Source organism: Thermobia domestica, chromosome 2, assembly GCF_964235325.1.
Source record: "Thermobia domestica chromosome 2, izTheDome1.hap1.1, whole genome shotgun sequence".
Classification (NCBI taxonomy): domain Eukaryota; kingdom Metazoa; phylum Arthropoda; class Insecta; order Zygentoma; family Lepismatidae; genus Thermobia; species Thermobia domestica.
This window is the reverse complement of record NC_137455.1, coordinates 381,412,979-381,438,574: the sequence shown is the minus strand read 5'-3', so window position 1 is coordinate 381,438,574 and position 25,596 is coordinate 381,412,979. Positions and strand designations below refer to the sequence as shown.

Below are 25,596 nucleotides of genomic sequence, written 5' to 3'. Positions count from 1 at the left end.
AAAAGAAATCAAGAAGAGAAAGTTCTGGCGAACGAATGGATCACTCCACATGACCTCTTCACCCAATCCAGTGAGGAAAATTGTCATTCAACCAATCTCTAACATCTTCAGCAAAGTGGGCAGGGGCCCCATCCTGCTGAAACCAGTCTGGAAGTCCCTCACCCAAATATTCAATTCTAGGCATCAATTTGATTTCTTTGGAATAGCATAAACCTTAGCCAAGACAGTCTCCTTCGTTTCGTCTGAAGTCTTTGGTCGTCCGGAATAGAATTTGTCCAAAACGCTGCCTGTTTCTTTAAACTTGGCGATTAATTTCCAGTCGGCAGTAAAACAAACAAGTTGACGGTGAGGATGTCAAAGGTTAAATTCTTCCGCAAGTTTGCGATATGACCATCCTTTCCGTCCACTTAAGAGTACCAACTCGACTCGTTCTTCTCTAGACAGATTATTAGAATTAGCCCAGCAAAAACAAATTATTAGAATTCCCTATTAACCAGACTTTATGGACACACTGTATGAAATGTGCTGACGGAACCCACTTGTTGGGAATCAGTGACTTCTAGAAGATTTACGATGAAGTCATGATGTGTACTTACATGGAAGTAAAGGAAATAGCTGTAATAAAACATTGTCGACTCACGGTTGGCCCGCAGCCATAAATTTGGTCCGATTCCTCATGGGATTAGGTAGTAGTAGGTATATAGTTGAAAGTTCAACATACACTTCCAGCGTCGAGGTTGTTCTTTTAAATTTTACGGAATAACTCAAAGATAATGACTTAAAATTTTAAAAAAAATGAAATTTAGTCACACAGTGGCGGATCTAGAAGGTAAAAACTGGGGGGGGGGGGCAGCTAGAACCCGGATACGTATATCATGAGTTTACTATAAACTTTCAAAAATATATAAATAATAGCTTTGATTATTTTTGTCACTCAAATAACTGGGGGTTTAGGTCCCCCGGCCCCTGACTAGATCTGCCACTGATCAGACATTAGGCCCACACACCTACTGTAAAATCCTAACACAAGAATAAATGAAGCGCTTGGAGGATAATGGTGCTTTGTAGCAAATTGAATATGACGGGATAATTGACTTTCACAACTTTGTCCCTTAACATACCGCCTTCAATGTTTTTGAATATCTGCACTCAGACGAGAACTCACTAAATGTGTTATATAGCATGACTAACATATAACACGTGTATGAACAGCCAGAATGCAACGTTTCAAAAAATGTAACATAACACCTTTATCCTCTAAGCGCTTCAAATGTTTTCAAGATATTTAGTATTGGGTACAAATTTAAGTGCGCAATAATTATAACGTCATTAAGTGTGGAACAAAATTTCTGGTCTATAAAGAAAGGTTTCGAAATTTATTAACTTACAAGTAGTATTTGTAGGGACGAGTCGAGACAAGATTTTCCTGACAAAATTCGAGTCGATACACGACTCTTCCAATAGAGAAATATACATTTTTCGAGTCGAGACATCATTTTTACAGTACACTTTCGAGACGAGACAGCCACAAATCTTGTCTCGTGCGCATCCCTAAGTATTTGCATCAATGTTATAGTCATGTCGATTTGTGAACTGTCGTCCAATCACGTTGCACTACAGTCTAAAGAAGAAGACAGCGCGCTTATCGTTGGCTACTGCTGACTTCTTGGAATTGAAAGCATTTCGCTGTTGCCATGTTACGCCAGTCTATCCGTAACTGATTGGGGAATTTCAGAGTATGTGCTCAATTGCAACACAGCATCAATCCCACGTATTTCCAGGTCAGCGAGAGTAAACAAGTGGATTGGGAAGGACATGGAGTAACAGTGGCGGAAGTATAGGATAGGACAATGTACAAAAGATAGAATGTGATACATTATTACTTTCTGAAGGAAAGCTAAATATCCTTTTATCATAGGCAATGGTTTATGCTTTGCTGCTGTTCAGGTTGAATAGAAGCTAGGGGATGCCATGGGTTTAAACGATGCGGTACGTTAAGAGGTCTCATCCCAGCGAAATTAACATACCGCTAATTTTACAGTAATTATGTGATATTTTTCAATAGATAAAAGATAATCGAAATGTGGAACAAGAGCGCCCTAGACAATATTATTTTGCGTGAGATACCATTATGACAAGTCACTTAGTGACTTTCAGTTTTCAGCCGTTTAGAAACGCGAAAATAAATGCCGATTTTCAAAATGTCTCCAAATCGAAAGCAGATAAGTGAGTCGTGATAACGGTATCTCATGTAAAATTATATTATCTGGGGCGCTCTTGTTCCACATTTAGATTATCTTTTATCTAATGGAAGATATCACATAATTACTGTAAAGTTAGCGGTATTTTAATTTCACCGGGATGAGGCCTCTTAAGGTTACCTTACCTGTGAAGGAATAAACGAAAATCTTTAACAAACTCGGCCGAGATAGTGGCTCTAGCTATCTTTCGAAAAAAGAAAAAGAATCGGAAGTATTGGCAGTAAAATCCTACGAATTCCACCGCGTGATCCTAATAAATGTGAATTATATTCCGACCTATGCCTTCTTTATTATCACACTGTTTGGAAACAAAAATGAAATTTCTGCTACCATCCAGTTTCGTTCCCACCGGAATCAGTGAAATTACGACTTGACTCATTTATATTGGGATAAAGACTGAGACGGAAAATATTTTTGAGAGGCTGAATCCATAAAAAATGTCCTTGTTACTTATTACTGTTTTAACTCAGAATAGGTCTAGTTTTGAGACCGGAAGTTGTAGTAGATTCCTATTACTTCCGGATTCAATAGAGTATAAGAGTTGAGATGAAATATACTCTTGGGACTCTACTTCCGTACCAAACAAGTAGAAAGATAAATTATTGGCTTATTTCTTGAGTTATGGTGAGTTTTTTTAGTATTTATCTACCCAGTGGGGACTCTAGTGGATTTTAAGCCCTGAGTCTGTGAAAAATATTTTACAAACCTATTGACAACATTGGAATTGCTTGATTTCGGTGATCGTACAGAAATCAATAGACACAACGTAGTAAAAACGTTGGCAAAAAAAATTTCAGGTTATGTTCATAAGGGTTGGCAACACTACTTTATGGGTCTCAGAACGTTCTTTGAAAAAAATCAGAAAAATCGAATTGAGTTCTTGCTTTGCGATTCGTTTTTCCAATCCTTCCATAGGGGTACTATTCTCAGAAACAGGTCTTCCTAATATTTTCATTAGTAGTAGTATTAGTAGTGTTAGAGAGTTGGCCGGGTCAGCAACAGAACCCTATCGTTGCCTTTCGAAGGCAAAGATTCCAAACAGCAGCGAGAGAAGAGAAGAAAGCGATTGAAATGGTTCAGGAGAATTGATCGTTGGAGTACGGGGAACAGGAGGGGGAGAGTAAGCAGAAGAATACAGAATGGAAGTTTTCAAGTCATGATATGGATGGGAAAATAAGATAGTCCTCTCCAGGGTTCTCTGTGTTTCTGGAACCTGGAGAGTCCTGGAGGTTGGTATAAGAGCAGAGATAGAGCTCCTTCAGTAGAGAATGTCAAAGAAGCTTTATTTATTTATTTTTAAGGGTAATTTCCAGTATTTGCATATGCAGTATTAAGGACTGTTGACGTCATATCATAACACATGTTCCTTTTAAATAGACTTGCCAGATTTCTGAAGCTCCAAAGCGGAACAATGTTAATGCGAATATTTTATCAAAAATTCTCGTGATAAACTTAACAAGGAACATGCACAATGAAACTTCATAGTGCACTTTTTTCAAAATTCTAATAGCCTGTAAGATTTATTCTTTCTTATACACCACTCAGAATTCAAACAAATTTACATTACACATGCACACACAAAGACAGTATTTTGATTTGTAGCAAAGATAGCAACCAGAGCCTAGAGTTGAACGGTATTCACCAGTTATGGCATATTCTGATGATGTTAATTTAATAGGGGGTGATAGGAGAAAAATAGAAAGAAATGCAGAGATCTTGTTAAACGCTTTGCAGGGACATGGGTTTAGAAGTAAATACAGAGAAAACTAAATACATGGAAATGCGTTGGGACCGTAATACGGCAAATTGGGATGCGTTAAAATATTAAATAATACTTTTGATAAGGTGGATAGTTTCAAATATCTAGGACCAATATTAACAGAGGAAAATCATTCACGAAGAAATTAAATGTCGACTAAAAGTAGGGAATACGTGTTACTATTCGGTACAAAATCTCTTGTCGTCGCGAATTCTATCGAGGAATTTGAAGCTTAAAATATACAAAACCATAATCATGCCTGTTGTTCTGTATGGTTGCGAAACATGGTCGCTTACTCTGAGAGAAGAACATAGACTGAAAGTATTTGAGAACAAGATCCTGAGACGAATATTCGGACCCAAGAGGAATGGGAATGGGGAATGGCGGAAACTTCATAACGAGGAACTACATAATTTATACGGTTTACCCAACATTGTTAGGGTCGTCAAGTCTAGGAGGCTTAGGTGGGCAGATCATGTAGCTAGAATATAAGAAAGTAGAAACGCTTTCAAAGACTTGACTGGAAGACCAATCGGAGAACGACCATTAGGAAGACCTAGGCGCAGATGGGAGGACAATATTAAGATGGATCTCGCAGAGATTGGAATACAAAGTAGAAACTGGATGCAGTTAGCTAAGGATAGAAGTCGGTGGAGAGCTTTTGTGGAGAAATTTTCGATGGAGAAATTTTCGGTGGAGTCGGTGGAGAAATTTTCGAACTAGACTATGTACACTTTTCCAGAACGCCTTTAGGGTATGCAACCGTAATATCGAAGTGTTAGTTGGGTTGACTATTACTACAGGATATAAGTGTTCAATTAAATTTTTGTGCAACTATCCCACTGTTTCAGAGACATGGCAACTTTTCTTAAATTTAAGTTGACTTACTGCAGTCTAAAAAAGGAAATGCAAATAGATTTGGAAAATATTATGTTTATTGATTTATGGAATACATTTAAATCACATTTCAGTGCTATAATTTCAGACAGATTAAGACTTAGTACAACAGGGGGAAATCATGCTACCATGACCATAAACTAACCATGACTGAAAGAACTTTAAGGTTCATTACCGCAGAAAAACCCTCTTCATATAATCATATGCCGTTCAATTCCATTTCACTGAGAAGTGTTATTACTCACTGGCTCTCATATTCTTACTCTGACCCCCTCGCGAAGGTGGCTCAGTAGTAGCGCGTTCATCTCTAATGTGACGGGTTACTAGTTCGTTCTCAGGGCATGTGAGTTTGTAGTGGACCACATTGTGTCTGTGGATTTTCTCAAGGTTCTCCAGTTTCCTCCCTCATTCTTAACCCACCAATTATTTCATAATAATTCATTTACATAAATTATTCGCCTCCTTTAGCCTGAAGGGCTTAACGTGGGACTTAAGCCTAAAGGAAGGTTTCATTTATTTTATTTTAATTTAACGTTGTTTGTTCGTCTACTTCCGCAGGAAATATTTTATTCGAAATTTTGCTTTCAAATACTTTATACCCTCTTTTATTTGTGGAACCAAGCAATCAACATTGTTGTTCACACAATACGCCAGGAAGAATTACACGTGCAAGTGAAAGATAAAATGGTGTAACTCACTTTGTAAAAAGAGTTGAGTTGAGTTGAGTTTAACGTCCCGTTCAGCAGCGAGGCTATATGAGACGTGGACCTACTGATTAACGTGGAATCCGAACCACATGAGCTCCCGCCGGGAATCGAACCCGGGACTCCCACGCCATAGGCGCGTACGCTAACCGGTTAGCCATGAAGGAGCTCTTTGTAAAAAGAGAATAGGTCAGTTATTGATAAGTCATTCCGTTAACATAATATAAGAAGTAAGTCAGAACTTAATTCTGAAAGCTAGCTGATTTCAACAGCTGACAGTAGAAATTCTAGTGATAAAGGAAACAGTTGTTTCATTTATTAAAAAAAAAAAAAAATGGTGCTAGTCAGAAAGAAACCAGTTGAGAATGCTCCAAGAGCACTGCCAAAACGAACTTTAAAAAATTCGCGTTTTCTTATTAACTTCTATAGGTTTTATATCAATTGTTCTATGTACTTTATTATTATACTCAATAAACAATTTTTGTAATACATCTATCGATTTATAAAATAATTTCTTTGTGCACTCAATTTTTTCCACATGTTTTGTTAAAAGGTTCTATAGTATGTTGTTTTATGAACACATACATGCTGAAAATGGAGGGTTCAAAATTGAAAAATTCGCAAAACATCTCTCTCTATAACTTAGGTTAAGTTAGGTTAAGATATGGTTCCTTAAATCTTCCGAAATTGAATATTTTTTTTTTTTTTTTTTTTTTTTTTGGGCCAATATCACGGGAACGGTAAGAGTGACGCGAAAAGTTCCATCACTTCTTTGAGATAGTTCTCGATGGTCTATTGAATGGAAGGCTCAAAATTGAAAAATTCGCAAGTAACACACACACACACACACACACACATATATATATATATATATATATATATATATATATATATATATATATATATATATATATATATATATATATATATATATATATATATATATATATATATATATATATATATATATATATATATACAGAGAGAGAGAGGGAGCAAGTTCAGTAACGAACTCTTTAAGTTCGTTGAATATGAGTTATACAAGAATTTCTTTCACCCATTCATATATCATTTGATTGGGTTTGAACGTCCATTTTCAGCAGTTGATGATATATGAGATTTGAATGGATCAACAACTTTTCGTAAAAAAACGAACTATATAAGCTCCAACCGGGAAATGAACCCGGATCGAAGTTAAAACGGACAGTAGAGAATAAGCAGTATTATCTTTAATAGATATTCGAATTCCTATCATGATAATATCACACACTTCGCTGTTTGTAAGGAGTAGCAATCCGACGTGACAGAAGATATACAGTTGATAGTTAAATAACTTATTTTTATCGTTTTTTGAACATCAATCATTTATATTTTATTATAAATGTTAAGGTTAGTATTATTATAATTACTTGTAGTTTAACAACGAGAATATAACAGTACTTTGTCAGCGGTTTGCTATAATTCTAATGCAAAATTTAAACAAAGTTATAATAGAATGAAATTAATGATTTATATAATGTCAATTATAGTATAAGATGTCTACTAAATTTATAGTGAACTACTGACAAATGTGCTATTATTCTATTATTGTTAAAACATAAATGATATTTCTTCTTTAATATAACAAGGATTTCTTTAACAGTATATTGTCAGTATCTAAATGTAATTATACGTTGATAAATCTTACAGCTATAGATATTGCGCATTTTTCAGTGATTTTAAAAAAGAATTGGTTATTACTAGGAACATAGGTGATAATTAAAGAAAGAGTCCGTAAATTTAGAATTAAAAAAAGTACATTCAACACCGTACAATGCACAATAATACTACAATAATACTTTTTTTGTTTCATGTAATAGCACTATTTTCCACTTACTGCTATTAAGTTTTATATGTTCACATGCTTACCTCCTATTGCTGTACAATGTTGCAGCCATGACAAACGAAAATTACCACGCACGAACCTCTATTATACGACTTGTAGACGAGTTACACATGAAGCGGCATTTTATAATCCACGTGAGCTATGCTATAAAAATCAAATTAAGCCTCACGACTTCAGGCAGAATAGTCATTCTACATTTCCCATTATTATTAAGAGGTTTTTATTTTGTTCCAAGAATAATTTTGTTTCTTATCTTAACGTTATGATTACTATTTACGTGACATTAACTTCAAATAAATAGCATATAAAGTGTGCCTTCAGAAATAAGACATGGTACTTCGCTTAATCAGTTATTAAAATCTTAACAATATAGTGAAGAATTATTCTGATTATATCTCGAGTAGACATTTTGTCACTAAATTACGATTTTAGGCTTTATTATTATTATTATTATTATTATTATTATTATTATTATTATTATTATTATTATTATTATTATTATTATTATTATTATTATTATTAGTGAGATCCATGTGTTGCTATATGGTTGGACTCCGTTGGAATAGGCGTCTTTAGCGCGAAATGCCCGGGTTCGTTTTCCAGTGGAGATTCACGTGGTTCGAACGGTGTTGCGTTACCGAAGTAAAGCACCTGAATAGGGTTCACTATTTGATTAGGTTAACCACTTTAGAAATTAGACATGCTTTATCAAACATGGTGAGCAGGGCCAGATTAATGAGGGAGGGCTTAGGGGGATGTAGTCCCGGGCCTACAGGTGGAGAGGGAATTCCACCCTGATCAAAACCTCAATTGGTTATCTAAAAAATTCATGAAAATACTATCATCATCATCATAAAGTGAAATATGACCAAAAATATGAAACATATTCCCTTTCATCCCGGCGAAATTAAAATACCCCTAATTTTACAGTAATTATGTGATATCTTCAAATGGATAAAAGATAATTGAAATATGGAACAAGAGCGCCCTAGACAATATTATTTTGCGTGAGATACCGTTATCACAAGTCACCTAGTGGCTTTCCGTTTTCAGCTGTTTGGAAGCGCGAAAATAAATGCCGATTTTCAAAATGGCTCGAAATCGAAAGCAGATAAGTGAGTCGTGATAACGGTTTCTTATGTAAAATAATATTGTCTAGGGCGCTCTTGTTCCACATTTCGATTATCTTTTATCTATTTGAAGATATCACATAATTACTGTAAAATTAGCGGTATTTTAATTTCGCCGGGATGAAGACTCTTAATTTTCCTTTCTGGTTTCATAGAAATGTATTAGGTGAAGTCAGCAGTGGCCACATATTTTTTCTAGCCCCGGGTCTCCAGATGGGTTAATCCAGCAATGGTGATGAGGATAGTTGGGGGGGGATATATTTAAATGAAAGACGTGGAAGACACAGGCCAAGGAAACCGCAACAGCAGCAGTAGACTTGTATCGTACTAACCACATTATATGCTACACCGAACACTGATTGGCTTATTTCTTTCGGAGCTTGAAGGAAAGGGTTTACAATAATAATAATAATAATAACATAATGTATATACCCTTATTTATTTTATTTGTATTTACGTTCTTCGTCAGCAGAGAGGCAATACAGGATAAGACCTAGAGTTTAAAGTGGGATCTGAACAACTTTAGAGATTCTCCCCATCGGAAATCGAACTCATGATCTTGTGCACCAAAGACATATACATTAGCCATTAGACTAGCAAATTGGGCTATGCCCTCCTTGTATCAACGTTGAAACTTAGTAATCGTAGTAAGGCTTTCAGATACACCTCAAAAGTAGAAATGGAGGCACGGTGACTCAGTGGCTTACCTCTGATGTGTGGAATTCCTGGTTTGACCCTCGTGGTATTCCTGTTTCCTGTCACATTTCCATTCCACCAATTCTTCCATCATCATTTGCTTGCCCTGACCAAAAGGCATAAACTGAAAGATTTCATTTTACTTAGAGGTACAAATAACAGCAAAGAAAGCGGATATGCTGACCACATATCACTGAGTTAACAATCTGTCTGACCTGCTGGCCTTCATGAGCTGTAGCACCAAAGATCATCTTCGTATAATTACAGCTTTAGCTAGTCCTGCACTACAAACAGTTTTTGTTTGTTTGATATTTTCTACGCCAAGATTAACTGAAATCATCAATACGGTTTGGGGTTGAAGCCGAACCATATAGAAGCGTTCAGTTCACAAGGGAATCAAATCCAGTTTTCGGCCATTTTGTAGATACTTCATCCTATAGATCTCTATCTAAAGCTTCTTTTCAGAACAAAAGATTCATGTCCGGGCATTGTAAATAAATTCTCATAATGTTAAAAAAAAAAAAAAACGTTTTTAGCTTTTCCATGTACTGAGGAGTACCGTACAAACATTACGTATTTTTCTCACAACTTTGGTACTTTGACTCAATTCCCTTGTGTTCTTAACGCCCATACAAGCCCATCGGAAGCGATACTAATCTATTGCTAACGAAGGTTGAAACACATAGGGTTTTCTATTTTAAATTATCATTATATTTAACCTTGTTTAAATTAACAGACAAATTCTTACCAAAGCATATATTAACTAATAAATAATAGTGTTACAATTTCGGCAAACTAACTTTGCCTTCATCAGACACATTATCTGATTAGATAATGTGTCTGATGAAGGCAAAGTTAGTTTGCCAAAACTGTAACGCTATTATTTATTAGTTAATATATGCTTTGGTAAGAATTTGTCTGTTAATTTATACAAGAAGTTCCAAAGCTAGAGTGAGTAGTATTAATCTTGTTATTCCAATTTTTAAATTCTTGAGTAAATGGAAAATAACAAAAAATTGTCCCATTCCTAAATCTAATAATGGTGAAGATATTCAAAGTTATAGATTTTTATCGATATTAAGTGCTTTTTTGTGGAAGTATTTGAACCTATTCCCTATAAACGGACTGAAAACCTTACAAAACCATCAACTTCAGAATATCAGCATGATTTTGTTCAGGATGGGTTGATAGTCCAAATTTTAGTATTGTTAACAATTTCGTACGAAGTCCAGTAGATCAAGGTAGTCAAGTCGATATTATTTATACAAATTTTGCGAAAGTATTTGATAGGGTAAATCACAAAGTATTAGTAGAGAAACTTAATTGGTCCACAGAGTAGAGTTACTTGGTCTATTACAGTCATATTTGAGAATCCAAAAGCAGTTCGTTGTATACAAAAGATATAAGTTAGGCTAATTCTTGCAACCATTTAGTGTTCCTTAGGGGTTAAATTTTTTACCTCTACTATTTGTAACATTTATAAACAATCTTCATGAGTGCATGTACTCCCGTAAATCGTTATATACTAGAGCTCCTTCGTGGCTAAGCGGTTAACGTACTCGCCTTTGGCGCTAGGGACCCGGCTTCGATTCCCGGCGGGAGCTCAAGTGGTTCGGAGTCCACGTTTATCAGTAGGTCCACGTCTCATATGGCCTCGCTGCTGAACGGGACTTTAAACTCAAAATCAACTCAACTCAACTCAACTCGTTATATGCTGATGACTTTAAAATATTTACATGTGCCAAACTAAATCAATAAACAACTGCAATGAACTTCAAAAGGATTTGAATGCAGTAGTGAAATGTTGCCAAAGTAATTTACTAGGTATAAATATTTCTATATGTAAAGTCGTGAGTTTTACAAAACGCAAGAAACCAGTGCAATTTCAATATACAATAAATAAAAATGAGCTACTCATTGTGAATACTATAAATGATTTAGGTGTAATACGATATTAATTTTACATTTGATACTCATAGTGATAACATAGTAAATAAGACAAACGAAAATCTTGGGTTCATTCTAAGAATTAGTTAGGAGTTTAGTAAACCTGTCAGTCTTCAAATATTGCATCAAACATGTTTGCGGCTCCAAACTTGAATATGCGACACTTGTATGGAACCCAGACACAAAAAAACAAACTCATCAAAAATAGAAAATAAATCATATCAAAATTTCTGAAGCATCTTATTTACAAGCAAACAAACATTTTCCCAAAGACTGAAAACTGTTAGGGGTTATTTATTAAATAGGAATTTTAAAACTACAACCTTTAAGCAAAGAACATTACATGATATGGTATTCTTGTACAAAACACTTAATAAGCTATAGTGAGTTTTATTAAGAATAGTGATCCAGAGTCCAAGCAACCGAATGTCTCAATGAGACTAATGAATGCAAGCAAGAAAAGTATGAGCCTTATTTCCGAATAGCGAATGCAACCTCTTAGTAAGCATGAGCCCAATGAATCGGCGTGAGATCAAACTAGCTTGAGTTTCACTGAGGCTATCAATCCCGAGCTTGAGCAAGTGCAAGTTTGATCTACCTTAAGCAGGAGCGGATTAAGGGCAGAGCCAATGGAGCCCAAGCTCCGGGGGCCCCAAAAATCCCTCTCTTTAATACTAAAATATAGCAATCAACTTACTATTTTATAGGCTTCAGACTAGTGCTCTCAAACGGTTCGGGTCGGGTCAGGTCAACTCGGGTCGGGTCAATCGGGTCAGCTCGGGTCGGGTTGTCATGTCGGGTCAGTCGGGTCAGTTCACTTTGGTCAACTGAGTTTAGGTTGAGCTTAAACTCAGCTGGAGTCGAATGCTGCTGTTTTTCACTAGCTGCCTAATTAAAAATAGCAATTTTCAATTGATTTTATAGAAGCCATAAATCTATTTTGAACACTTGCAGCTAGTGTTTTTATGGTAAATGCTTATTTTTGTACTTGTGTGTACTTTAATTTGTAAATGTGGAAGATTGATTTTACCAATCGACTGTAATATCTACGCCAATATGGAGTCTGGATTTAGAACAAAACTAGAAGTTGTTTAAGCAAGGCCAAAAAAATGATTGGATATGGACGACCAAGCCCAAACAGGGCTGCGGTGGCTCAGTGGTAGAGAATTCATCTCTGGTGCATGGTGTCCATGGTTCAATCCCAGCTTGTGCTAAGTAGGCTTTGTGGTGGAGAAACGCCGTGTAGTGGGTTTTCTCGGGGTTCCCCTGTTTCCTCCCACTTTCTTCATTCCACCAATTCATTCATTTCTTATGGTCACCATATCCCTTAGCCTCGGTGCAGAATCGAGGGACCTTAAACTGAATATTTCATTTTATTTCACCAAGCCCAAGGACATCGATACAAGAACAAGATAAAGATTGGATATGCAAGACGAATTGCATAGTAATCTTGCTCTTGGCCTTGTTTTGGTGATCACCAAGTAGCGATGAGCATATTTTCTTGCTTTCCGTATAGTATGAAAGACCATAATCAAAATTACACTTGGTCTTCATTTGTACCGATGAGGCGAGCATTCTTGGCTCTTGTATAGCATGAAAGACCACCAAGAATACGAAATGCAGGACCAAGACTTGACTGCAAGACAAAGAAAAAGACGCAGTATTGATGACCAAGACCCAGGGAGCGAATTGTTTGAATTTCATTTGTTGGGCTGAAAGTGATGAAATAAAATTAGTACTTTATAATTAAATATCATACTGTATTTTTAAATTTTAAATTACACAATTCATATTATGTATCTTCTTACGTGCAACTATATATACTGTAAAATACGTTTTAATTACCGAGAAAGAAGAATCAAAGTGGCACGGGTCCCGGAATCATAAGAACCTATTTTGGAATGAAAGTTGAAGGGTTGGAAAAAATCACAGGTGTTCTGTTTCCTCAACCCTTATCATTGTAGTTAAACGATTTCCTTTTGTCTCCGCCAAGAGACTTTTGCTACTGCCTTCCGAGAAGACCCCCTGCCGTCCAAGCAGGTGAGAACACTGACCTTGAATAAAAATTTCGTCACATAGAACTAAAGCAAGAAAAAAAATTCTCCCACGTCGGACATTGGTATCAGTTATAAAAAGAAATAAGCAAACCTCAAAAGTGCCAAATATTCATTAAGATGCATATAGAAATCCCCTGCTTGATCTAGCTAGTGGTTAACGTGTAAGACTTTGGTACACGTGGTCCGGGTTTAATTCCCAATGGGAGTGCATTTTGGCTTTCACCCAGTGTCGTGACCATAGTGCTCTTAAACGGATCGGGTTGACTCGACCCGAAACGTGACCCGACCCGACCCGACTCGGATCGGGTCAGCTCGGGTCGGGTCGGGTCAGTCGGGTCAACTCGGGTCGGGTTGTCGGATCAGGCTACTCGGGTCGGGTTGTCGGGTCGGGTCAGTCGTTGTCAGCTCGGGTCGGGTTGTCGGGTCGGGTCAACCGGGTCAGCTCGGGTCGGGTTGTCAGGTCAGGTCGGATCACGGTTCGGGGGAGTCGGGGCGGGTCAGTCAATTCGAGTCAAGGGTCGGGTCGGATCGGTCTTCAACCCGACCCGACCCGACCCGTTGAGAGCACTACTTCAGACCCATGCTATTTTTTTTCTCGCTCGCGGTATCGCTAGAGTTAAGTGTTCTTCCACCAGCGTCTTCAAGATACTTATTTTGTGAGGGAATGAGCTATTTTGGACCTCTGTTACAAACCAAATTATTAGTTTGTGGTGACAATTCCTTTGAAATATCTCTGTCATTACCTAGAGCAAATCTAAGAGGTTTTCCAAATCTCCTTAACAATAAAACGTTCCTATTCAAATTAATTTGGGCTCTCTGAGATACTGAAAAGTCATTCCCTAACATGTCTGGGGGAAAATTACATAACACGCGAAAAGTATAATGAAATGTTCTCCCATTAATTTTGAAACATACAATTGATATCTTGTTTATCAAAAAAGAATTCTGAGTAATTCCTTTTATTCGTGTGTCGAAATTCAATATCTTAGCCTTAGGTGAAACTAAATCCTCTCTACTAGCATCAGCAGCCTTATCTTCAATCAATAATGGCATTAAGATCATATTATTAATAACGCTGGAATCATTCGTAACATAGGGGCCCCTTGAAATAGTCGGCTCCAGGGCCCCAAAAGCCTTAATCCGCCCCTGACCTTAAGATTCGTTGAGATTATTGAGCACGAGCCGTATTAAGAATAAGGAACCTGTGCTCGAGGGAGCTCCGATTGTAAACTCGAGCCATTTTAGGCTCGTAATGTTTAAAGATAATGCGTACTAGATAGAAGATCGTTGCGACCATATAAAACATCATTTTGGCAAGGAAAGTTTAATGTGGCATCGAAATTTCAAAACTTGCTACAGAATTTTACACTGACCCAAGCTGTACGACCATGTTTCAGACGTAAACGGATGAAATCTTTATTATAAGGTTTAATGCGATCTTACCATAATCTATTAATCAAATAGCTTTACTAAGCGTCTTGGATTCCAACTCCGGCAGTAGCGGTTCTTGAGGGAAGTCATAGTAGTGAAAATCGAAATTTTATCGCATCAAGCTAACGAAAAAAAAAAAGCTTACCTAACTTATCAGTTCTTGTGCACTGCTTTCCGAAGCTGTATGAAACAGCGATGGTACATCGTGATTCATGACGGAATACACACAGTAGAACTTAGACTCTTTGACGACCTAGAGATCATGAAATATCATACTCATAAGCAGTATGTGTGAACCTGCTAATGTAATGCTAAGAAACACGATTATCTCTTTCTTTATTTATTTATTTTCTCACTAAATTTATAATTTCTTTTCTTGCCTGTTGTGTGCGCCTGCCTACCAAAATATTGCACTGAAATATAATTGCAGGTTTTTTTCACAGAATGAACGATTGAAAATAAGTTTTCCTTATGTTTTTCAAGGAAGCTTGTACAACTTGTAGTTTGGAATATAGAAAATACCACTGAGCCCAAACTTTGTTTTGTTAAATCTTTTTGTATAGTTTATGTTGAAAAACCACTGTATTATTTTAAATATGTGAAGACGAATAAGCACGAAACTATATTTGAAATATTTAAGAAGTGGCATCTTGATTTAAAAGATATCACACCAGGAATCAGACAATTTAATGTTCATGCTCAAATCCACTATGAATTTCTGCAATAATGCTGCTGAGCTGATATTCGGCTACTTCCAAGTCTGTTGCTGGGCATATGGTATGTCCGGGTCTGAGAATCGAGACCCAAGTGACCCGTGACTAAATGACCTGTTCCATTAGTGCAGAGCTGCAATAATGCTACTTCCAGGTCTGTTGTTGGGTATTTGGTGTGTCCGGGTCTGAGAATCGAGACCCAAGTGCCCCGTGACTAAATGACCTGTTCCATCACTGGAAGCGATATAATTTAATAATTTTGTACCTATGTGATCCAGTGATGGTTGTTGTGGCTACATTTCTAAAATACTTTCCGTTTCTTGCAGAACTGGAACGTCGGAATGGAACCTTAAACATACATCATCGTTGACAACCTGTTTCTACCTTCAAGACAGAAGATGCTTCACCAATGATTTACAAATATGCTACGCGTATAGGTCAGTTTGTTTTATTCTCATATTGCTTTAAATATTGCTCTGTTTTGTTTAATATGAGATTATTTCGCAGCAAGGTAATTATACGATTTCTTATACGTATATTCTGTAATCAAAATAAAACAAGATATTACTCCAACCTATAACCTGCTATTATATAAAACGTTTAGTACAGTCATGGACAAAAGAAAATAACACATTCCATATACTGATTATATGTACATTATGGTATTTATTTTGTCGGTGATTGTACACAATTTAGTAATTTAAGGGTTTCTGTTGATATTTTTTTTATTTATCAAAGTATAGGCAAATCACATTAAACCAGTAATATCGGATTATCAACATGGATTCGTTCCTTGCAGATCCATCGTAACAAATCTCGCTGTCTTCACTGACCATCTAGTTGATACATTTGAAAGCAATAATAAAATAGATGTATTTTATACAGATATTGCGAAAGCATTTGATAAGGTAAACCACACGTTGTTAGTGAATAAACTTAAATTTCTCAACTTTTCTGATCAGTTAATTGCTCTTATGAAGTCATATTTGATGGACAGAAAACAATATTTGGTTTATAAATCCTGTAGATCATTCAAATACATTCAATTTTCTGGGGTCCCACAAGGATCTAATTTAGAGCCGTTACTTTTTATAATATTTATTTATTTATTTATTTATTTAGAAAACAACACAACAGGCTTAATGCCTAATTATAGTGTCATATAATACATACATATACATATATACTTTTACCCGTACAATTAATCAATGCACTTCGAGTGTCAGGTACTCGGTAATCTTGTTTCTAAATACATACTCTGACATACTGAATATATCTAATACATCAGTTTTATGACTTAATTCATTGTAGGAGTCACACATTCTCCACAGCGGAGATTTACTGAGAATATTTGTTCGTGCCCTTTCACAGAAAAATATACCAGTATTCCCTGGTCTTGTTCTGCCTGTTGGAACGCTCAGATATATTTTCGTGAGTAGCTCTGGACAGTCAATTTTATTATTTAATACTTTATATAAAAATAGTAAATCAAACATCTTTCGTCGATTCGTCAACGTTAGGAAATTCAAACTCCTTACTAAGTCCACGTAGGGAATCTGTTTGGGATAGAAAGCTGTTTTCTTGTACGTAAGCATTTTTAGAAATTTAAATTGTATGTTTTCTATCGCTTGTAAGTATTTATTTACATTCGGTGTCCAAATAACGCACGCATATTCTAATCGGGACCTTACGTACAAATTATAAAGTTTAATGAATGTTGACTCGTTTCTAAACTCTTTACCCATTCTATAGATAAAACCGAGGTTTCTGAATGCAGCGTTGGAGATTGCATCAATGTGATGAGAGAAGGTCAATTTTGAATCAAAAATTACTCCTAAATCTTTAACTGAATTTGGTTTACACAGAGATATGCCATTAATTATATACAGATGATTGATGGGATTTTCTTTCCTTGAGAACGATAAAGACTTGCATTTAGAGATATTCAATGAAAGTTTGTTTTTGGCACACCATTGCCCAACACCCTGTAAATCCTGCTCGAGTTGTGTGCAGTCATCTATTGTGCTTATTTTAGAATATAATTTGAGATCATCGGCAAACAACAGAAAGTGAGAGTTTTTAACATAGGTTGAAATATCATTAATTACAAGAAGAAATAATAGAGGACCTAAATGGGATCCTTGAGGAACACCTGATAATGTGGTAAATTTCGTGGTAGTATATCCCTTGTAAGAGACAGCTTGCTCTCGATTGCACAAGTAGGAAGCGAAGTACTCTATTGCTCGTTTAGAAAAATTGAAAGATACCAATTTCTGTAGTAGCACATCATGGTCAACTCTGTCGAAAGCCTTACTGAAATCCGTATAAATGACGTCCACTTGACCGCCTTTGTCTAACTCTCTTGCTATGTAATCCGTTATTATTGCTAGATTGGTTGTTGTGGATTTATTCCTTAAAAATCCGTGTTGATGTTCAGATATGACAGGCTTTACATGGTTTAAAATTCTGTTGTATAATATGGTTTCAAGAACTTTTGCAAAGGGAGATAGGATGGCTACGGGTCTGAAGTTCTCTATCTCATTCCTGTTTCCAGATTTAGGAATAGGGCAAATGAGACCTTCTTTCCATTTATTCGGAAATATATTGGTTTTAATGGACATATTAAAGATAATGTGGAGTGGATGCTTGAATATATCTAAACAGCCCTTCACCACATACGGTGGAATGTCATCTATACTACAAGATGTTTTGGGTTTCAGCGCTTTAATAGCCTGCTCAATTTCTTCTAATTCTATTTCCTTTATATGAAAGGTGTCTAATATACTACATTCAGAATTATTTGTTATTAGATAATATGTGTCGTATTTAGCGGGTACACTACTATATACTGACTGAAAATAATGCGCGAATGCCTGAGAAATTTCTTTGTTATGTTTTAACTCGTTACCATTATATGTTAGAGAATCTGACGAAAGATGCTTGGTTTTACTTTTAATAAAATACCAGAACTGCCGTGGGTCTTTTTCTACAGTAAATTCAGAATGTGAAATAAATGCCTTGTACGCTCTCGAAATTTCTGATTTAATTTCTTTTCGTAGTTCCAGGAACTGTTCCCGATGGTATGCGATATTATTTAGCCCCTCTTTCCACTTTTTACGATGGTAAGATTTCCGTTTGATTTTTTTGATTATATCATAGGTAAACCAGCACGGATAACTGGCATTGACGTGCTTTTTAGCAGGGACGCATCGGCTGAATACGTTATAAATCATTTCGTAGAATTTTGAAACAGCACAATTAACATCATCGTTTTGAGAAAGGCAATCCCAAGATAAGTTTGATAATTCTATATATAATTTTGTGAAATCAGCCCTTTTAAAGTTGAAACCAGTTACTTTAGGAACTTGCTTTAATTTAGTAATATGATTAAGCGTTAAAGACACTAGAATTGCTGGGTGATGTCTATCCTCTCGAACAAGTGGATACTCTTTGGAAACAACTACATCTTTGATATTAGAAAGTACTAGGTCTAATGTGCGGCCATTTGTGTTTTGTATGTCGTTGAATGATGATAAATTGTATAAGGACATAAAGTTATACACATCTTTACATTTGGTTGTTGAGGACATAAGATCAAAACAAGAATTTGTAATTTCTGCAATATTCATTAATGACCTTCCTAATTGTATTAAAACATCGCATAAACTACTCTATGCAGACGATCTAAAATTATATAGGAGAATTACAACAGCACAGGACTGTGTCAGTTTGCAGGAGGATCTAGACAGAGTAAATGAATGGTGCAAGAGCAACTTGTTAAACATAAATTCAGATAAATGCAAAACCGTGTCCTTTACTAAGAAAAGGAATGTTGTTAAATTTCAATATAAGATAGATGGTAAACAATTAAAAGGGGGAACAAACTGTCAATGATTTGGGTGTAATATATCATAAGAAGCTATCGTTTGAGCATCATATAACTCAAATTGTAAATGACGCAAACAGAAATCTTGGATTCATTTTGAGAATGGGAAGGGAATTTAATAAGTCGAATGCTTTACTGAAATTATATTTTTCATTTGTTAGATCAAAATTAGAATATGCGTCTATTATATGGAACCCCCACACGAAGAAAGACTCTATTAGAATAGAAAGAGTTCAAAATAAATTTCTGCGGTTTCTGGTGTACAAGAGAACAGGCATCTTCCCCAGATATAAAAATAGCACTTCTCTTAATGAAAATTTTAACACAATGTCTCTCAATCACAGAAGAGTGTTAAATGACATGAAATTCTTGTACAAAATATTAAATAACAAATAAAATAGTAAGGATTTGGTCTCTGCCTTTCATCTCAGGGTACCCAATGGAAACACACGTGTGGGCAATGGAAATTTCTTTTATGGTAAGAAATCTCGAACAAATGCAAAAAAACAGTCACCAACGTGGAGGATGGGTGCAGTGTACAACAAACTGAGTAAATGTAAAAAAAAAGTTCTCGATATACACGGTATGAGTCAGAATAGATTTCGCAAATATATTACAGCTATTCTATGTAACTCTGATATGAACACTGTAATTGTGTAGAATTACCTGTTGTGTTCTTCTTAAATAAATAAATAAATAAATAAATAAATAAATAAATAAATAAATAAATAAGACTTTTGGGACAAAATGAAGTTTAAAACAAAGTTTAAGCTTTAAACGCCGAAGGACTCAACTGCTGCGTCAAGATCAAACTTTAATAGCTCCGCCCCTAATTAAGGTTCGTGTAAAGGGACAAGTTTTGCCGATAGATGTCACTACATTATTCGTATATCTCTCATGCATTATTTATCTTTCACAAAAATTCACGATTTCTCTTATAAATTTCAACTTACAGATTTCGAACTTTGAGAGAAGGAACTTTATAACTTATTGAAGGCAACAATTCGTGCCGATTTTTTATTTGTATTTTTCTTCATTGTTGAAATAGCTTGATTGTTGAAATGGATATCCTAACCTTTAACAATGGAACTGTTTCAACAATGAAGAAAATTATAAATAAAAAATTGGTACGGATTGTTGCCTTCGATAGGTTATGAAGTTTCTCCTGTAGAAATTTGAAGTCTCTAGGTTGAAATTTGTAAGAGAAATTGTAAATTTTCGTGAAAGGTAAAAAATACACGAGAGAGATATGAAGACCGTAGTGACATCTATCGGCAAAACTTGTCCCTTTACACCAATCTTAAGCTAGTAAGATCATTTTGGTAGCAATGTGTTTCTGATGGATGAATCCTGCCGCCGATATGCATTTTATGTATGTAGGAGATACCGCGACGGAGAAGGAGAGGGTAAATCTCGTGCATTTATTCAGCAGGTTTTTGGGGGAGGCCCATTCCCTCCCTTGGGGGTACAGTTATAAAATTGGTATGTGAAACAACGAAGTAGTTCACTACACTCTAATACCCTGGAAAAGTACTTATTGCTTAAATAGGGGGAGTGGCAAAGTTGGTCAATTTTTTGAGTCTCAGTTTTTTGAGGTAAGTTACATTTATGTTCTGGACGGTCTCATACAATACAAATAGGACGAGAACTGCACAAGAGTTACCTCGTTGGAATCAGTGTTAGCTTTTCAGCGAGGTATCAATCATTACCTTGTGATAATTAGGGGATCATCAGGATCTCCAACTTGAGAGTATATGCTTTTGTTCAAATTCCTGCTCGGGTTGCAAAGGATAATTCAAGTAACGGTATCAGGCTGATAAAAGTGGGGAGTTAGGAATTGTCGAGCTAAAGTTTAGATCCTAGCTATCATATATTTAATCTATAGTATGTCATACACTTGGTATTAAATAAATAAATATACTTCATACAGAGGAAAAGAAGGTAGAAACTAAATCCATTTGGCTAAGGACAGAAGTAACTGGAAAACTTTTGTGAATGCTGCATTGAACCTTCGCGATTGTTTTTTTTTTTGTTTTGTTTTGTTTTGTTTTGTTTCGAAAATTTGGCTAATAATTCAATTTGATAATCCATAACTTCGTACAAGTTGTCTATACAGAAAAATATTTCACGGATACTAAGCAGTCCAAGGTCTACCACTATGTTGTGAGGGTATTTCCAAAAATTTCCGGTCTGGTAACCGCGCTACTAATAAGGTTTTCTGGCATACAATGCCATCTATGGAAGAAATATGGTATCAGTTACAAAGTCTAACTGCATCAGTTCGTTGGAGGCAGTGTTGCCAGACGCACGGTCTTGACCATACGAACACGGTAATTTGATCCTCCCGTACGGTGGAAGGTCCTACTTCTTGACCGCACACATTATGTACAGTCTTTACTAAAATTTTGTAGAGTATTTTCCTTTTAAGCACTTCTGTCACGTTTTCTATCTCTCAGCGAGTACTGGTCCACGAAGTATTGTTTTGAGTGACTTCCTTTTCATCGTTCAGTAAAATAAATGGTAAAAACCGAAACAAAGTGATTAGTTCTACAATATATGCATGTGCTGAAGCCAGACTCTGTGTAATATAATGGATTCAAATGTGACAGTTTGAATCAATCAAAAAGTAAGTTAAACTGTATGACAAGTTATCTTCTACATAGTTCCAAGACGAAATTGCATTCAATATATCCCTTTTGAGGATGAAGATAACTCTGATGTTTATGATTGACATATCAGTCATTGTTTTATTTTGTTCCTGCTGTTTTCCCATGTTGCAAATTAACATTAATAATATTGAAGTATTCCTTATATTAGTAAACAAAAACACGTGCTTCCGCACTAGCACCAGCAAGCAGACGAAGGGGAACCGATGGAACACGAAGAGATACGAAGAGGACCCCTTCAACTCTTCCACAGGCTCCGCCTCCAAAGATTGGCTATGAACTTATAACTTTTATAATGTAAAATATATTATTAACATTTCCACGTGCCGTACAAACTTTATGTTTTCCCTTTTTTTCCTTCTCATCTCTTTCACAGCATACAGCTTCTTCTCAGCCGATGTCCAAACCAATTTCTCTTTCTCTTTTTAATTCCATGTAATATTGTTCTTTTCTTCTTTACTATTCCTGACATTTCCACATGCTTTTCCGTTCAACTTAGCTAATGTTTTTAATTCTCCTCCACTCCCACATTTCCAAGGCCTCCAATTCTTTTGTAAAGTGATTGATTTAAAGAAAGAAATGTGTTTGCAATGTTCGGTCGGTCTTGCATTAACATATCCTTTAATTGTTACGCTTTGTATTCAAGTAAAGAATACTCTCAGTTTACATTAAAATTCGTATTACATCATGATGAAAAAAGAAGTGGGTGCTTTTAGGATTACGGTACGTTAGCGGGTCTTGTCTGTTACTCTGCACAATAACCCATGAACGAAAGCAAATAATCGAATTCTGTTTTGCAATAGACAACTAAAGCAAAGATCATTAACGGAATGAATCTTTTAACATCTTAACGGGTAACAGTGACTTAATCATTCGTCCGTTACTCCATCCCTACTGTTGAACGAAAGCAATTTTTTGAATTGTTTTGCAATAGACAGCTAGAGTGAAGTTCTTTAACGGAATCAACTCATTAACATCATAACGGCTAACGGTGACTTAATTAATCATCCATGCGTTACTCTACACGATAACTCTTCAACAAAAGCAAATTTTCGAATTCTGATTTTTGCAATATACAGTTAGAGCCAAGCACGTTAACGGAATCTATCCGGTAACATCTTAACGAGTAACGGTTACTTAATCATCTGTCTGTTATTCTCTACCCGCTACTGTTGAACGAAAGCAAATTTTTGAATTGTTTTGCAATAGACAGCTAGAGTGAAGTTCACTAACGGAGTCAACCCATTAACATCGTAACGGATAACGGTGACTTAATTAATCATCCATCCGTTACTCTACACGATAACTCTTCAACAAAAGCGAATTTTGGAATTCTGAATTTTGCAATAGACGGCTAGGGCCAAGCACGTTAACGGAATCTATCCGGTAACATCTTAACGGGTAACGGTTACTTAATCATCTGTCTGTTATTCTCTACCCGCTACTGTTGAACGAAAGCAAATTTTTGAATTGTTTTGCAATAGACAGCTAGAATGAAGTTCACTAACGGAGTCAACCCATTAACATCGTAACGGATGACGGTGACTTAATTAATCATCGATCCGTTACTCTACACGATAACTCTTCAACAAAAGCGAATTTTGGAATTCTAAATTTTGCAATAGACAGCTAAAGCCAAGCACGTTAACGGAATCTATCCGGTAACATCTTAACGGGTAACGGTTACTTAATTATCTGTCTGTTATTCTCTACCCACTACAGTTGAACGAAAGCAAATTTTTGAATTGTTTTGCAATAGACAGCTAAAGTGATGTTCATTAAAGGAATCAACCCATTAACATCGTAACGGATAACGGTGACTTAATTAATCATCCATCCGTTACTCTACACGATAACTCTTCAACAAAAGCGAATTTTGGAATTCTGAATTTTGCAATAGACGGCTATGGCCAAGCATGTTAACGGAATCTATCCGGTAACATCTTAACGGGTAACGGTTACTTAATCATCTGTCTGTTATTCTCTACCCGCTACTGTTGAACGAAAGCAAATTTTTGAATTGTTTTGCAATAGACAGCTAGAGTGAAGTTCACTAACGGAATCAACTCATTAACATCGAAAACGGATAACGGTGACTTAATTAATCATCAATCCGTTACTCTACGCGATAACTCTTGAACGAAAGCGAATTTTTGAATTATGTATTTTCCACTAGCCAATGCGCTTACGTCGTTCGAGTTGGTTAATCCGTTAACATCTAAGCGGGTAACGGTGGCTACCTGTATCTCATATTCCTACACACAATAATGCAAGCACAGTACCACGTTATTCTCTTTACTGCGTTTAGTAGAGCTTTATTTTTCTTTCTTGTGTGGCACAAATTTCAGAACAACAGACCTCCGAATTACATTTCGAAATAAATAAATAAATAAATAAAAGAGAGATCAGCCTGTACCAACTATGTGTAGTAGTATCCTAGTAGCCGATGAATTCTAGACATGGTTGAATAATATTAATTGCTTAGGAGAAGAGGCTATTAAGGGCGTTAGAATAGAGAATATTTGTATCCATCGCGATAGACTGCAACGCCTTGACAATGAAATTGACACTAAAGAATAGACTGTCAAAATTAAGACCCAAGAACAAACGGGAAAAGGATACTAAAGTGCTGCCAAAATGTCTTGAGCCGTGGTAAAAATGCGAACTAAAGGTCACACCCTCGCACACCCACGCGTTTAGCCAATGAGGGTTTAGCTGTTGCTAAGAGAGAGAGCAGATGACGAAAGGGAGTTGAATTCCTTCAGCCAATAGCAGCGATTGGGACGGAAGACTAGGTGTCAAGTCAATGTGGTATATCTTTAAAAGCAGAGCCCCAGCTAGAGATTTCGGCGCCCGGGGCGAAGTAGAATTTGGCTCCTGCGTACACTCACCTTACCAGGCTTTTTCTTCCTGTTTTTCACATATAAGAGAATTTGCTTTTATTGTTATGCTACGCTGAATTTCCACTAAGCTGCTTGGACAGCAACAGCCAAAAGCGATCACTCTGTGTTCTTTTACAAATAAAAGCTGTTTTCAAGATGATTATTTTCAACTTTTTGTTAAACTTGACAAAACTATCCTTGGTTGTATACAAATCCACTTGGAGAACAGTTATGGAAATTTACAACTATTTACAACATTTCATACTATCGATAAGAAACGAAATTTCAATACATTAGAAACTATGTGCTTTTAAAATGTTCGAAATGGGTAACAGCATTAATTTCCAGTAATAATTGTAAACTTTTGTAATTTTATTCTGTATGTGACCACACAAATATCATTTTAATTTCGATTCTTTTACGGTAAAAGAATGTTTTGAGAAATGTAACGGAAATTCAGAAGAAATCTTTGCGAATTCCTAAATACTGATCGATGGACTTGAAGAATATGTTTAATGTTCGTATTTAAAATCCAAAATATAGTTTGGCTACTACGTATCTTTGAAATTATTTCTTAATGAATGAAAATTTTGAATTTAAGGATACTTATTATTAATTAACACATTAAAAATACACTAAAACACACAAATATATACAAAGTCCCTAACATAGAGTAACTCTG

At 35.9% G+C, this 25,596-nt stretch overlaps 2 long non-coding RNA genes across 5 annotated transcripts in view; one reads left to right on the top strand and one right to left on the bottom strand.

Annotated features, from left to right (window-relative positions):
• LOC145678875 (uncharacterized) overlaps positions 1-16,413 on the top strand; it is a 747,802-nt gene extending 731,389 nt beyond the window's left edge. For 2 of the 4 annotated variants that reach the window (XR_014130474.1, XR_014130473.1), the window contains exon 4: positions 15,807-16,411. This is a non-coding gene — a long non-coding RNA (uncharacterized LOC145678875). Of the gene's footprint in view, positions 1-15,806 lie in introns of all 4 variants that reach the window. The other 2 variants (XR_014130472.1, XR_014130475.1) reach the window with 2 other exon arrangements.
• The window catches only part of LOC145678876 (uncharacterized), a 133,639-nt gene that overhangs the window by 84,041 nt on the left and 24,002 nt on the right, over positions 1-25,596 (bottom strand). The window lies entirely within an intron of this gene.